At 31.7% G+C, this 15,647-nt stretch overlaps 1 pseudogene; it reads right to left on the bottom strand.

Moving 5' to 3' along the window:
• Positions 1-4,879: 4,879 nt before the first annotated feature.
• On the bottom strand, positions 4,880-5,707 carry LOC102630111 (lignin-forming anionic peroxidase-like; annotated as a pseudogene).
• Positions 5,708-15,647: the final 9,940 nt, after the last annotated feature.

Raw genomic sequence — 15,647 nt, 5'->3', positions numbered from 1 at the left:
AATATTGATGCCAAAATAACTTTAGTTTTGATTTTAATGTTGTTTGCTTATTAGTGTTGTCATTTCCTATTCTGAAGCATCTGGAAACTCCTGGACTACTGGACTATCCTCTAATTTCAACCCACTAGCTTCTGTGTCTATCACATGTGCTAAATATGTTGCGCATCCTTTTCTTAGCAATCGTCTAATATCAATACCGATATGACACATGAGGGTAAAACTTTGCGCTCCCCACAAAATTTCACCTCAGCTTTCCCTGGCTTTTCAAACACAGCTTCCATTTTGAAACAATCTACAGTAGCAAGGTAAGAAGCAAGCCAGTCTATGCCTAAAATGGCATCGAAATCTCGAATGTCTAAAATATTCAAATTCGTCCAAAATTCATGCTCACCCAATTTAATTACACAATCATGATACACACTATCGGTAAATAGTGACCCCCCAGTGGGTGTACTAACAACTAGATCATAATCCAGTGGTTCAGACTCTCGCTCTATATGCATGGTAAAAGTACAGAAAACAAAAGAATGTGTGGATCTAGGATCAACAAGAACATGAGCCTCACGGCCAAAGATAGATACCCATGATAACTTCTAGTGTAGCATGAGCCTCTTGTTGTGTCAAAGCAAAGACTCAAGCCTGAGTCTGAGGTCGACTAAATTGACCTCTCTGACCTGGCGTAGAAGAGGAAGAACCCCTTGGTTGTACGCCTCTCTGACCCTGAGTCTGTTTAGAGTGAGGCTGAAACTATAAGGTTGTCCTTTGTGCAGAAGCATCAACTTGAGACAAAGTAGGGCAGAATCTCCTAATATGTCGAGGTTTTTCATATAAATAACACACCTTGTGATGGTTGTCGAAGCCAACAAAATAAACTCCTACTCTAAATAAATTGTGTATAGTGATTGAGCAGGGTCGTGTCCATAGAGATTGGTAATTATTTAAATCCTTTTGAAACGTAAAACGTAAAATGGGGAAATTGTTGATAATAATAAAAATCAAATTAAAATAACAAGAATGCAAATTAAAGTTGTAATTCAAATTGGAGAAAGCTCTGGTTGAAGGAATTAACTCAGCTTGATTCGACTACTGATCATTGATTCAAATATAGATTATTATTACTTATGAATAGACCGGTTATAGCTATTGAGACCCTCTAATAGCCATCTCTCCTTAACTAGTCGATAACCAAGGTACGACGGTTGGATATTTCCCTAATCAATAGACAACCTTAGATACGATCATAAGATTTAATCAATTGACAGCCTGAAAAACCAGAGAGACCTAAATCCTAATCAACACATATGATGATTCATTTAAATTAGATTGTTTATTCTCACAACACAACTCTCTGCTATGTTATTTGTCACAAACATTAAATTCTTCATACGATGAATCCTTTAATTGACAATAGATTAAGTTGATAATTAAATAGTGGCCAATTACCTAATTAACAAACATAATCATGAAAATAATTCAGAGAATAAATAAATACCCAAAAAGTAATAAAACAATTAAAGCACAAGAAAGATCTCACAGTAGTGATGAATTAAAGCTTCGTTATCCTTCAACAAGAAAAATAGGTTTAGTTCTTCATAGAGAGAAGAGAAAAATTAAGATCTAGGGTTTCTTTCTTTTCTCCCTATCCTCCTTTTTCACAATAGATTCCTCTCTTAAATACTCTCTCTCTCTTCTCCTCTAGAATTCTATTTAAAATAAAATACTAATATCTGAAATATTAAATTCGTAATTACAAAAATAACCAAAAATACAAAACACGTTAAACTAAAAACTGCAGGTTCGCAGTTGACAGCATGCGCCCACGCCTTATCAACAAAGTTCTTCTGCCGCTCATAATTTCTCCAAGAGAACAATCATCCTTAAACATCATCTTGTAGCTCAATTTTATCAATAATCAATAGAATTGCACCTACAAAAGTAAAACACAAGTAAATCACTATTATTAAGTGCAAAACATCGATATTAAGAGAAGTAAACAATGCAAAACTAGTGCATAAATTGCACTCTAACACCTTGTCTCCAATACAGCATTAACCCTGATGGTTCTTGCCACACGAAGGGCAAGAAGTTTGTTGTATACTCCTAGAATGATCACCACGGTGTCTTCCGTTATTTCTGTCATACGGTCCCAGTGCCCTGACATTACTTTCCACTAACAACTGTACCAAACTGTGAATGACGGGCTATCTCTGATCTCCCCTAAAGCTTGTACTCTGACTCTTGTGGAAGCTAGTTGAATAATTTGCATGTGAGCCTATTACTTGAGCCACCCTCTCTCTAACTCTAGCTATGTTTTTGTTTTAAAGTCTAAACTCTGCGTCCCTCTAAGATACTATACTCTACTCTCTTGGCCGCTTTAACTACCTTAGCAAACTCTGTGTACCGTAATGCCGTTACGGTCGTACGAATCTTAAATTGAAGACCCTCCTTAAAACGTTTGCATCTCTCCCTCTCATCACTAACTATTGTAGTAGCAAATCTAGAAAGATTCAGAAATTTATTCTCATACTCCTGTACTGACATACATCCCTAAACCAATCGAAGAAATTCCCTCTACTTAATATCTTGGTATACCATTGGGAAACAATGGTCATAAATTTTATTATGAAAAATAGCCCATCTAATCCTAGCATGTCCTCAATATCGACGCTCTACTATTTGCCACCAATGATAAGCTCTATCCTCAAGTAGAAAAGTGGCAAAGGAAAGTCTATCCTCCTTTGAGCATCTCATCACATCAAAAATATGTTCTAACATGACAAACCACGACTCTGCCTCGGGTGGATCTCTTGAATCATTAAATCTCTTTACCCCTAAACTTTTCACACGCTCAATAATATTTCCATGACTAGCATGCGCACGAGTCTAGTTCTGTACCACTATAGTCATAATTTAAGCTAGCTTATCAATTGACTGCTTAATGTCTAGAGCATTTTTCAATGCCCGCTGTGCAACCTTATGCGTTGAAGACTCAACTACTCCCTCGTTAACAAGAGCATTTTCCCCCGCAGCCATAGGTATATCTCATAGAGTCAACCCAACTACTAGTCTAATACGACTACGGCCACGCCTACTGCTACGATGAATCATGATGGTGCCTACAAAATATCAATTCTGACTTTAATACAACAAAACTGATTCTAATCATAACAGTAAAGTCCACAAAATTTAAAACTACGCTCTGATACCAACTTGAAACAACCTGCTCTGAATCCCCAGGACGAGTCTATCTAATCTCGTCTAACCTAATTAATAATAAAACTAATATCTAAGAATTATACTAAAGATTCGGCAGAGTCTCCTCTACAATTATGACATTCCCAAACATGCAATTTATAAAATTAACAATCCCAAAAAAAGTTTAATATTCAACCAACCTCAACAACTTTCTTAATCAACATACCAAATATCACCCAAACATTCTAATGTCAAAATACAATAAGTTATCACAAATTACAACAAAATTATACAATCTGAAATATCCCAATAAAAATATCTATGGCTCATAACACCATCACGTGGCCATAATTTCAAAAATAGTTATTGTTGCTGGGTCGACTGCAGTACTTGCAAATCTCTTGTAGGTGGGGGGGAGGGAATATAATAAAAGCAGGGTGAGTATAAAACTCAGTGAGTGGATAATAGTTTTTGAAAATAAACTTATTTAAAATAATTTAATATTTCTTGAAATAATTTCATCAAAATATCATAAGAAATTTAATAAACTTATTTAATTTAAATCAAGTACTAATATAACAATAATACATAATATAACATAAAATCAAGGAAATCATAATACTTATAATAGCAAATACTGAATATCAAAACAATCACTAAACACGTACCTAGGTGAATAATCTCGTCATATCCGGATCTCGACGGACGTGCAATCAGGAAACCATCATGTCTTGGAGCTACAACGGATATATAGGGAAATGTAATCTCATATGTCTCATATTTCATACCCAGACCTCAACGGACAGGCAATGACGTACTATCTAAGTACCATCATGTCCTGGAGTTACACAGATAGACAAGGAAGTATCATCTCATATATCTCATTATATCTCATATCCAGACCTCAACAGACAGGCAATGACGTACTATCTAAATATCGTTATGCCCCGGAGCTACACGGATAGATGGGAAAGTATCATATCATATATCTCATCATATTTGTGCATGTATAATCTGGTCCCCAAAGGATAAGGCGTCCAAGTACACGACCCAAAGCCTCTGTGTGTACCCAGATGGGCCCCAAAGGCCTCTGATCTCATATGTGTTATTGTATCTGGAGGGGAAGGGTATTGTCTAATGATTTTAAAAAACAATTATTATACTCATATTCATATACCTTTTAACCATACTTTAAATCATATTTTTCTTTTTATTAACACATTCAAATCCACTTTTCTTACCTTTAAAATACAATAATGCGTTATTCAAAATCGATACGGAAAACCATTAACCAAACACTTTTTAATAACATATCAATACGTAAGTAAAATCCATCCCGAGAAAATCATTAAATTTGAGTATTTAAAATACTTATTTCATAATCATGTTTTACTATCATAATAAACTATGAATATGGATTTTTGTATATTCCGCTCACAATGATTACGTCCAAACTCAGGTATCAACTACATTCGCAGATTGGTCCTCGTTCGCGGTTTCTCCTAAATCAAGGAAACAACATAATTATTATCCGTAACATGAAATACGACTAACTTTATGCAATAAAGCTTGAAACAAACATTTTCCAGGAATCATCTATTCATGTATGCTTAAAATTACCAAAACACCCCTACATCCATAAACTACCAAAATGCCCTCGACACGATAATTTACCAAATTATCCTCAAAATCCTAAATTACTAAACTGACGTCTTCGAGTGCTTTTAAATCCAGCATCAATATTGTTTTGATTGTTATAAATCCTTTCACGGAAAAATGCATATTGTGCTTGGCCAACCGAGAGAGAGAGATGGAGGTACTTGAAAGGGCAACCGAGTATTTTGCATTCAAGCCTTTGGTAGCGAAGGTGGAAATGAGTTTGTCCAATCCATCTGTAAAGCTAGGGAGGTTTTCAGCGAAGCTTCTGCATGCAGTTGTTGAGTCTCTTCTACCAAGCTTAACTGTCCATGATGGTCCACCAACCTGTAATTAATATTTTCAAATTAATTAACTAACCAAAACTAACAATGAATTATATATTAAGATTAGTAATACAGAACGGCATCGGCTTATCGCTATTTCTGTTAGGACCATGTCTCTTATTGTATTAATCTGATAGAAAATTAATGATCAAAGAACTCCAGGGCAAACACTCTCCAGTTGAGACTTGACACTGTCTATAGCTTCGAATCCTCTAGCTGATTTAAAATTTGGAAGTGCATTTTTCTCGCTGTCAATGGAGGAGGAATCATCCAACAAAATGGACGCGTCACAACCTTGAACGAATCAATCATGGAAATGGAGGCGAATGAAGATGCCGCCATCCTAATCTCTCGTGAAACAGCATTTCTAATGCCTGTTCGGATGGTATTGAGAGCATTAGGGCATGTGGCATCATAGAATGTTGGTGAGAGTTGTGCTCCACATTGTGTAGAGATGATCAACAACAATATGAAGGCAATAATTGTATATGTAAAATTTGTTTGAGAAAGAGAAGCCATATTAGCTGATGAATAAATGAATTGTTATCTTGAGTATTGAAAGATGATGAAGAAGAAGCTCAATCGTTGCATGGTATTTATAGTGCTGGCTATTCTTTTCTCTTTGACATTGATACTCGTTTCAGTTTTGGTCCATTTTGGAGGCTTCATGCATATATGATGATAATAACTGTGTGAATAGACTTTCTCAAATTTGAAATTGTTTGACAACGTTGTGAAAGTATATTCACAACGCTGTCAAATTGTTATGAAATTCTGGATTTTCAGACACGAGAATGTTCTCTCTATGTGTATATATATTAGAAATTCTCTAATACGGATGGTTAAATATGGATTCCGTGTAGATTCACATTAACATCAATTGGTGTTACAATTAATTAAAAAAAAAAAGACATATGGTATTAATATGAATACACACGAATTCAAATTCGCATTTAACATCCGAACTTAAGAAACGATGAAGTATATATAAAAGTCAAAAGCTTCAAGAGTTGACATTCTAAAAGAGATTAATTTATTTGACTATGATGGTTTTGGTAGCGTAAACAAATGCGGTTTTAGAGTTGACATGCTAGGAATTAAGCATCTCTTTCTACTCCACCTTACTGTTTTTTGTAATAGTATTTTTAAGGATGGCAAATTGGTCCATCCAAATTGGATATTCATATATGCAATTCAATTGAACTGAATAATATCCATCCAAAATCGTTTTTTTATATGAATATGAATATTTTTAAAATTATTCAATTAGATATTGAATGTGTTGGAGAATTAACAAATAAAACACACAAAAAACACACTATTTTATTTCTTCAACAACACTTCTCACCAATTGCAACTCTAATTTTTCACTCTCTACACCTTAGAGATTTTGTTACTTCACTTGATGCATAAACCAAAGGGGAGAGGGGGTATTTATACATGTAACAAACTAATCACAATCATTCATTTATTCAACTAATACAAAAATCCTCACCATCCATTAAAACCTACCACTCACCTACTTCACCAACCACACCTATCAGATCTACTACAAGTAATTCAAACCTCACCAACCATACCTACTCATGGAACCTTCCATGAGTTGGGCTTGAATTTATTCATCTTGGATCAAGTTTATGATCCAACAGAATGGCTATGGATATTTGATGATTATCTAAAATCCAATTCATTTATCCAATTTTAAGTTTAAAAAATTTATATTGTAAAACTAAAATGAAAAAAATAAAAACGAATGTCATAGATTATCTATTTAGCAAGCCCTCAGATTATCACCAGTCGCTCGTCGCTCGTCGATGCTTATCGCTAGTCGGCTGCCCGTCATGCGTCGCCCATTGCTCGCTGTTTGTTATTCGTCACTCATCGCTCGCTGCTTGTCTCCTCTTCTCTTCTCTTTTCTCTCTATCACTGAAGAAAAAGAACAAGTGGAGGCAAACCTGCAACTCAGATCTCTCTCTCTTTTGACGTATGTGTATGTAACTCAAGTCTCTCTCTTTTTCTTCACTTGCACTCCTCGAATTTTGTTTAATTCATTTTCTTTGATTGATAGGTATAGCAGACAGTGCTTCTTCTTAAAAAAAAAAAAATTCACAACATTTGTTTCTGGTAAAACAAATATATGTATAATGGTAAATATTTGCCTTGTTTTCCTATGTTTATTTGCTTTGTTAACTTGTAGGGTTTTCATTATTAGTTTTTATTTTTTCTTCTCTCTCCTCGCTTCTCTTCTTTCTCGGAAGCTCTCACAGTGTCTCACCTTGAATTTTTCAATTGTAAGAATGTGTTCAACTTGACTTGAAGCCAACCAAAATGGGAACAATTTCTCTTCCCCCCATGTGCCCATTAGTTTGTTTGTTTCCATCACGTTTTAAACCTTTTTAGATGTTTCATGGTCCATAAAAGTAGTCTTTCTCACTTTTTTCTTTTTCTGGTTCGTGCTTGATGCTCATTTTGATGCTCAATTATGAATTATTATGGTCATAAATAATACAAATTATTTACTTGTTTAATTCTTTGTTTTAATTTGCAGATTAATGATGATGGTGAAGCTAGAGATTGAAAGCTTATAAGTTGTAGAAGGCTTGTTAGAAGAATGAACTTTTTGTATTTACTTTGAAATTAAGTTGTATTTTGTATTATAATTTTTTTAATGAATTTATAGTTTTGATATTTGTTATTTGAGATGTTAATTATTTTTTATTTGATATTAGAATATGATATTGGTTTGATTATTTCATATTTTTATTTTTATTTCATTTTTTTGTCTTATTTTGTGTGTAATAAAAATTAAATATCCATGGATATCCGTATCCATACAGATAAAATCCATATTCATGTCCAGCTTTAAATGAAGGATATGGATATGGATATATCCATCATGAATAATTATGGATTTGTACGTGGATGGTTAATATCCATCCACAATTGGATATTTGTCATCCCTAAGTATTTTCCTGAATTCTAGTATGTTACTGTTAACATGTATAAGTTTTTATTTTGGATTATATATCCTTATATTTATGTTGAGTAATTGCATGCTTAAAAAATAAAATTACTTAAAAACCACTCGACTAAGCCAATAAAAAATACAAATATAATGAAATCTTCATACATATTTTAAAATGAACTTGACATGTGCACTAGTATAAAATTACCATTGGATATCTAAAAATAAGGCATAATCATGATTAATTATCCTTTTACGCTAAATACCTAAAATAATTAACAGATTGAGAAAATATCATACTCTCCAAAAAAGGTCACTATTTTTTGTTTTAATGATTTAATGCATGCAAACTAATGAGGCTCGAACCTAGCAAAAGAAGATTGCTCTTGTTGGGAAAATATGCTCTTTAAAAGCATATGTGTTTATTTAATTGTAATAAACAATTTTTCTGATTAATAAAATAAATGAGGTATTTTATTCAAATATCTTAATTGCATTAAAATTTGTATTAAAGTCCATTTAATCATATTATATGTATTTATGTGATCACCATGTGGATTCACAGAAGACATAAATACAAGTTATCTTATGATTAAATAAATTTAGTTCGCAGTTGATAAATAAAGTTGGGCACTTTATTTAGGTATAGACTATAATAAATTCATTGAATGATTTGTCTTAATCATGTATGAATTTATTGATGTAGTACGACTACATTGAACAGGATCACATGTGAGATTTAATTAACTTTGTAATAACTGTCAGACTTATTAAATCTCATAGGCATTGATTTTACTGTAATCTTAATCTTGAGTTAATTATGATTTCATAATTGTAATTGTTATTCCATTTGAGTTACCAATGGGCACGACACATCCTTGTGGTCAAGATTACCCGGTATCTTGGTGGGAGCAATTATGAGTATTGGAGTTATGGATTAACAATATAGAATTTGTACAACACATCTCTTGATAGGTTTTCGGCACTTGATCATAGAATTCTCTGGCCAGAGTGTGTCAACATATTTAGTATGTTGAAAATGATCATTAGAGAAAACCAGTAAGGATCAAGGAATAAGATGTTATTAAATTGATTGGATAGTTGAGATATCAATTTAATTAAGATGTGGTACAAAGGATTGTGCAGTAAAGAAATCAATGTGGCTTGGGACGAATTATTATTCGAGCATACAATTATGGAAGTCAGTTCCAATCTTTTAGTGGAGTAGATTTGGAATTAAATAATTGGACTAGTTTAATTACAGGCCTAATTATTGTAGCCACTATTGTATGTTCCCAAATGATCCCCGGGTTAGCTCATTTAATTGACTGCACCACTACTGGACTAATAAGTAAGATAACTAGCTATTTGGGTCAAAAGCTTAAATATATCATTTAGTGGGAGGCTCCATTTAATTAGCTTTTGTATAAGGGGCCTTATGTTATTTTACAAGGTGGGTCCCCTATTGAAAAAGAAAATAACGTGAGTTTTATTTAGGGCATTATTTGGAGCCTAGGGTTTTCACTAAATAGAGATATATAAGGCTTATTTTCTCTAAAGAAAAAAAGAGAAGCCACTTTATACAGGATCAGAGAAAAAGATTTTTCTCTCCATTGTTGAGAGAAAAATTTTCTCGTGCTAGTTGCTTTGGTAGTGATAAAGGCGCCCACACGTCAAGTGCAGATCGAACCTGAGTCATAACCTGGAAGATCATTGGAGACAGTTCGTGATCTAACAAGCGTGGTGGTGACGGATCGTGATCTAACAAGAGTGGTGGTGGCGGATCGTGATCTAGGAGCCTAAATCACTTCAGCAGAAAAAAAGCTAACTCAGATTTTCAAGGTACGATTTCTGAATTACGTATTCCTATATATTATATGAGAGCGGTCCTTAAAAGGTTTTATAAAAATTTTAAAAACCTGATTTTTCCCCAACAGCTCTTTACCACTGAAACTAGACCTTAGTCTTAAAAATGACATGAAGAGGTGCCTACCACCTCAATTCTTCAAAGAGGTCAATTAAAAATATTAATAACTTTTGGAAATTTCTTTATGTTTTATGGGAAGACTTTTTTGCAACTCAAACTCGAATTATACTCAAAAGTGAAGTGGAGTAGTACTCTGAGACTTGAAACATAACAAGTACGAAAGTTCAAAATTGAATTGAATTGCCGCGGTTTCTTATATTAAATGCTATCAACTTGTGCCTCCAAAACAACAATTAAAATGATTGAACTAATTTACTACTTTCATATACATTAATATGGATGGATAAATAAATAAATAAATAAATAAATATATATATATATATATATATATATATATATATATATATATATATATATATATATTTGGATTATAATGTATGTAAAAGCATAATCTACATACACATAGTGTGTGGTAACACGTTCTTTTTCGAGAAAAGGACAGTTACAACACCAAGTTTTGAAACAATGGTCGCACAAACCACAAGTTTTCAATAAGATCTCCTTTTGACCAATATCGTTTGGCCCTATTAACCCAAAAAACTGACTCCGATATTTTTAATACATAGAAATATAATTTAAAATATATAATAATATATACATTGTAAAATAATTTGAATATTTGCAAAAAAATAACTTCAATTTGCCGTAATCTATTAGACAAATATATGATATTAAAAAAAATTATAATAATTGGAAACATAATTTTAAAATAAATGTACAAAAAGTTACATTATTTTGAATATTATGTAAAATACTTTTAACATAATTAATACTTAAGAAATATTTTAGTAATTGTAAACTCTAGTTAACCCAAATATTTATTTCTAAAGTTTATAAAAAGTATAAATATATTATTAAAATAACTATAATAATTTAAAAATTTAAAATTATTTTAAATATTAAAAAATATTTTAATATTATTAGTCTACTAGACAGATTAAATTATTTATATTACATTTGTATTTACTAAAAAAGTTTGATGTGAATTCTATTTTGTTACAATATTCAAAGGACATTTGGACTAAAAAGGAATCTTGGTGACGTTTATGGAAAACTTAAGGGTATGATGACTATTTCCCTTAACTTTAGAGGTGCAACTCTTTTATTTTTTTATTTTTTTTAAAAGCTGAAAATTTGAGAAATTTATTAAATAAAGGTCAAACACGTACTCAGGGGGACTTATTAAGCAATACCCCTTAAGGTGAAATGTTATGGGTAGTAACTTTTATGGTCCTTGTCATGTGGAAAGGTGGTATGGCCTACTCGTTGATGGTAGTACTTCTGCCTGGTCTTTGTCATGTGGTAATTTAGGTCGGCTGGCCATTTTGCCTATTCATTTTTTTGTGGTAAAGTAGTGTGAGCTCGCTCAATAATACCATATGAAAGCTCATGGATCTAACTCATATTTAAAAGTTAGTTTAAAAGTTAAGAATTGTCCCAATCTTCTATATAACTATTCAAAGCCGATGTTGGATAACATTTTGAACACATATAGTAAAATCTTGATGCGTTAATAGGCTTGAGACCATGAAAAATCAATTAACTTAGTGAAGGTGAATATTATTTGATCAAAAAACTAATAAATAAGCATACTATGAAGATATTGCTTATTATGAAAAATATGATTATATTTATAACATTGATTTTATCTTAATTTTATATTTATTATGTTTTAGTTGAATAATAGTCATTTGTTTTACATTAGTAGTAATATATTATTGTAAATTTTCTATTTTTTCTATATTAAAAATGATAATAGAACCCGTCTGGTGCAAAGAAGAGCTCAAGGCTCCCATATTATTTTTAGTGTTATGTAGCTAGCTGACTATGTGATATTACAGATTTGGTTTGGTCCACGAAGGCGCGAGGCTATTCGCGGGTAATAACAACAAAGAACCTAGACCTGTAATTCCAAGTTGCCTTCGAAATACAGCTGATCTTCATTATTTGCTTGTTGATGTCCTAGTCTTCAGAGCAAATTAATTAATAAACTATTTGCGTAGAGACATGATTGCTTGATGTGCATGGGAATCATCTTTGAGACCGATAAAAAAGTATTTGTAGATGTGGGCAAAATTTTCCACACAGCTGTATTAAATTAAATAATGCCAAATACTAATTTAGTTTTTACATTTTGAATTAAAGTCAATTTAGTCCTTGTATTTTGAACACTTCTGTTGTTAAATATAAGGGTGGCAAAAATTCCCACGGGGACGGGTACCCTCGGGGATTTTTCCCATTCGGGGAGGATATGGAGATAATTTCATACCCAATTTCTTATTCGGGGAAGGGACGGGGAAATTTTTTTATCCAATTTCTTATTCGGGGAGGGGACGGGGATGAGGTGGAATCCCCATCCCCTACCCATTTCCCCATTTTAATTTTTAATTTTATTTTAATTTTTTAAAATTACTAGTAAATAAATTATAAAATTATAAATATTGGTAAAAATAAAAAATATCAAAATATTTATATTATTAAACTTTTAAGCCTAATTAACTAATTAAAGTCCTAAATTTTTATTTAAGACATTAAAAAGACCGAGTAGATTCTATTATCCCAACATTTTTTTAATTTTAATATTCTTTAAATATTTTAAACTTAAATCTATTTTTTATTTATTTTTAGATGTTATAATTGCCCACAGCGAATCACAATTTTAATATCTAATTTAATCTAATCTAATATTTGCTCTTGATTTGCTCCAATTTAACTATTGTGTTGTAAAGGAAATAGTCCACATTTATAAAGTGCCCACGCCACCATTGAAAAAGTTAATTTTGAATCTAAATTCGATTTTATTTGTAACAATTTTGTATTAGACTATTAATTTATTCATGATAGTTTGTAAAAGAAGTTTGTATCCCTTGCATGTTGCGTTACTTACTAATTTAATGTATGTGACTTTTGTAATAGATATTAATGTAAGATATATTTGAACTTTACTTTTATTTGAATTTTTTATTTTAATATGATTAACTCAAAATCGAAAACAAAAAAAATGTATTAGTTATTCGGGGATCGGGGACCCTCGGGGATCCCCTGTTATTATTCGGGGAGGGGATGGGGATTCTCTCAAGTAATTCTGATGGGGACGGGGACATACGCAAAATATCGGGGATGGGTACGGGGAGATCGGTCCCCTCCCCTCCCCTCCCCATTGCCATCCCTATTAAATATGTTACTCTTCTGCCCTTATTTTTTCTCAACTTTCGTAAAAATATTTTTGCAATAATCTTGGGGACGTTAAAAAAAAAGATTAATTTATCAAATTAATCGTAAAAGTAAATAAAAATTACTGTAAAATTTTTGGTTATCACTTTACCTTTAAGATTAATTTTATATTAATTTGGTAAATTTTGTAAACAATATTAATATAAATAATGAAAAGATTGTTTGAAGATATTATTATAATAATAAAGAAAAAATAAGAATAAGAATGTATATTTAATAGAAGGAATACTTTGAAATATTTTTCACAATATAAAGATTAAATGAACATTTAATCTATGATATGAGAACTTAATGGACATTTATCCTTGTAGAAGCAAAAGCTGATGGCATGTATTTGAGAAACCATGGCGATTCATTAGTTGATCCTTTCTGAGCCTATTACCTGCTTCACTTTTGATTATATTTGAGTTTGACTTAGGAAAAAAAAAATAAAAAGTATTCCCATAAAACAAGAAGAAAATTCCAAAAGTTGTTTGCATTGTACTTTAGAAAGTTCCGAGTCTCTTGACTTTTATTTTTTTCTTAGTTTATTTGTTTGGCTAAAGTAAAAGACTGCGTATTATTTGCGTGCATATGCCACGCCCAGATTGAATAAGATCATCATGTCAAACGTTAATTAAATTCTTTTTAAAGTATAATGATTGCATCTGATTTAGATGTAAGCTAAGCTAAGATAAAGTCAATTGCCAATTACTCTAAAGGATAAGTGGATAACTGGGGACTAAACAAGAATAGCAGCTTCGTGGCCTAGTCGTTTACACCCCATCGCTTCATCCTTGAACTCGAAGATAGGGAAAAATCCATGCTGAGATGACAAGTTTTGGTTGTTGCCTTGCTCTCAAATCTTCTAAACTTATTATGAAATATCACAAACATAATGAGGGAACAATCACACATATTCACGTAGAATTGACCTTAGACTAATAATTTAAGATTTAAATAATGTTTAATTCTTGATAAACTAACTTTTGAGTATTAGTTAGATCTATGCGCTTTTATATTATATTAGTTCGACTCATAAAGTGACCTACGCTATCTTAGCATGTAATAAAGACTAAGTAAAAGATGATGTATCCCATATCAGGTAAGAATGAATCTTGAGATAAGTACGTAAGTTTTGGGCAACTCTTAGGTCTTGAGTTGACTTCTAGATTAAGTTAGACTTATAAGCTTTTATATGGTATCTGAGTTATACTTATATCATTTGAATACCAATTAAGTAAAAGAATAATTTATCATTTTTATCATTTTAAATGGAAGTAGAAAATTATTTTATTATTTTATCATTTTTACCATTTTAACTGGAAGTAGAAAGTTATTTTATTATTAAATATGTGTATTTTATATAGAGCGAAATTTTTTATGTCGTATTACTTATACTTATATTTATATATATATATTTCCATTCCTTCGTATGTGCGCCAATATTGACACAAACATATGCACTAAATTTGAAATAAGATCGATGAATCCGACCATGCCCATGAGTTTTTTTTTTTTTTTAATTACAAAACGCTCACATTGAAATTTCACTAAAATTTAGTGATTTTAGGGGTTTCTGATCCATCCCCAAACATAAAATACCTAAGTGATTATAATCCAACATAAAAACTTCCATAAAGTTAAATAATAACTTCTGTAAAAAAAAAAAACATTAAATATCAACAGAAAACTTCATGACAAAATAAATTATTCACAGAGATTAAGCTGGAGACAAAAATGCTATAGTTGACCTCCAAATTGATGTTTACTTCCAATTTTAGTTATTAGGTGTTTGTTATTTTACGTCTTTTGGTTTGTTGATCTAATAATTCGCACTGGACTCCCAATCTTTCAGCATTAATTAAGCTGACTAAAGTATAGATAAAACTAACAGATTAAATAAATTGAGCGCAACATCTTGTAAATTATACGATACGCGTGTAATAAGGTCAACATTAATATTTTTATTTAAATTAGGCAATTACAACTAATTAGTTATTAGCTGTATCCCTGGCATTATTGATTTTCATAAGTTTCCAAGTTGAATACTTAACGAGAAAACATATGAACAGAATATTGTTAAGGCACAAATTTATTTCCCATGCAAAAATTAATACATCGGAGCCTAAGTTTGATTTGCTCTACACACAGCATGCAGCAATCATGTGTATATGCATGAAGCCGCCTTAATGGACAGAATCCAAAAAACAAATAATAAATTTCAGAGAGATGTAGCTAGCACTATATATATACCATGCAAAGTTTGAGCTTCTCCTTCATCTTTCAACACTCACTCCGATAA

This window comes from Citrus sinensis, chromosome 8 (genome assembly GCF_022201045.2).
Source record: "Citrus sinensis cultivar Valencia sweet orange chromosome 8, DVS_A1.0, whole genome shotgun sequence".
In the NCBI taxonomy this organism is placed as follows: Eukaryota; Viridiplantae; Streptophyta; class Magnoliopsida; order Sapindales; family Rutaceae; genus Citrus; species Citrus sinensis.
This window is presented reverse-complemented; position numbering and strand designations above follow the sequence as displayed.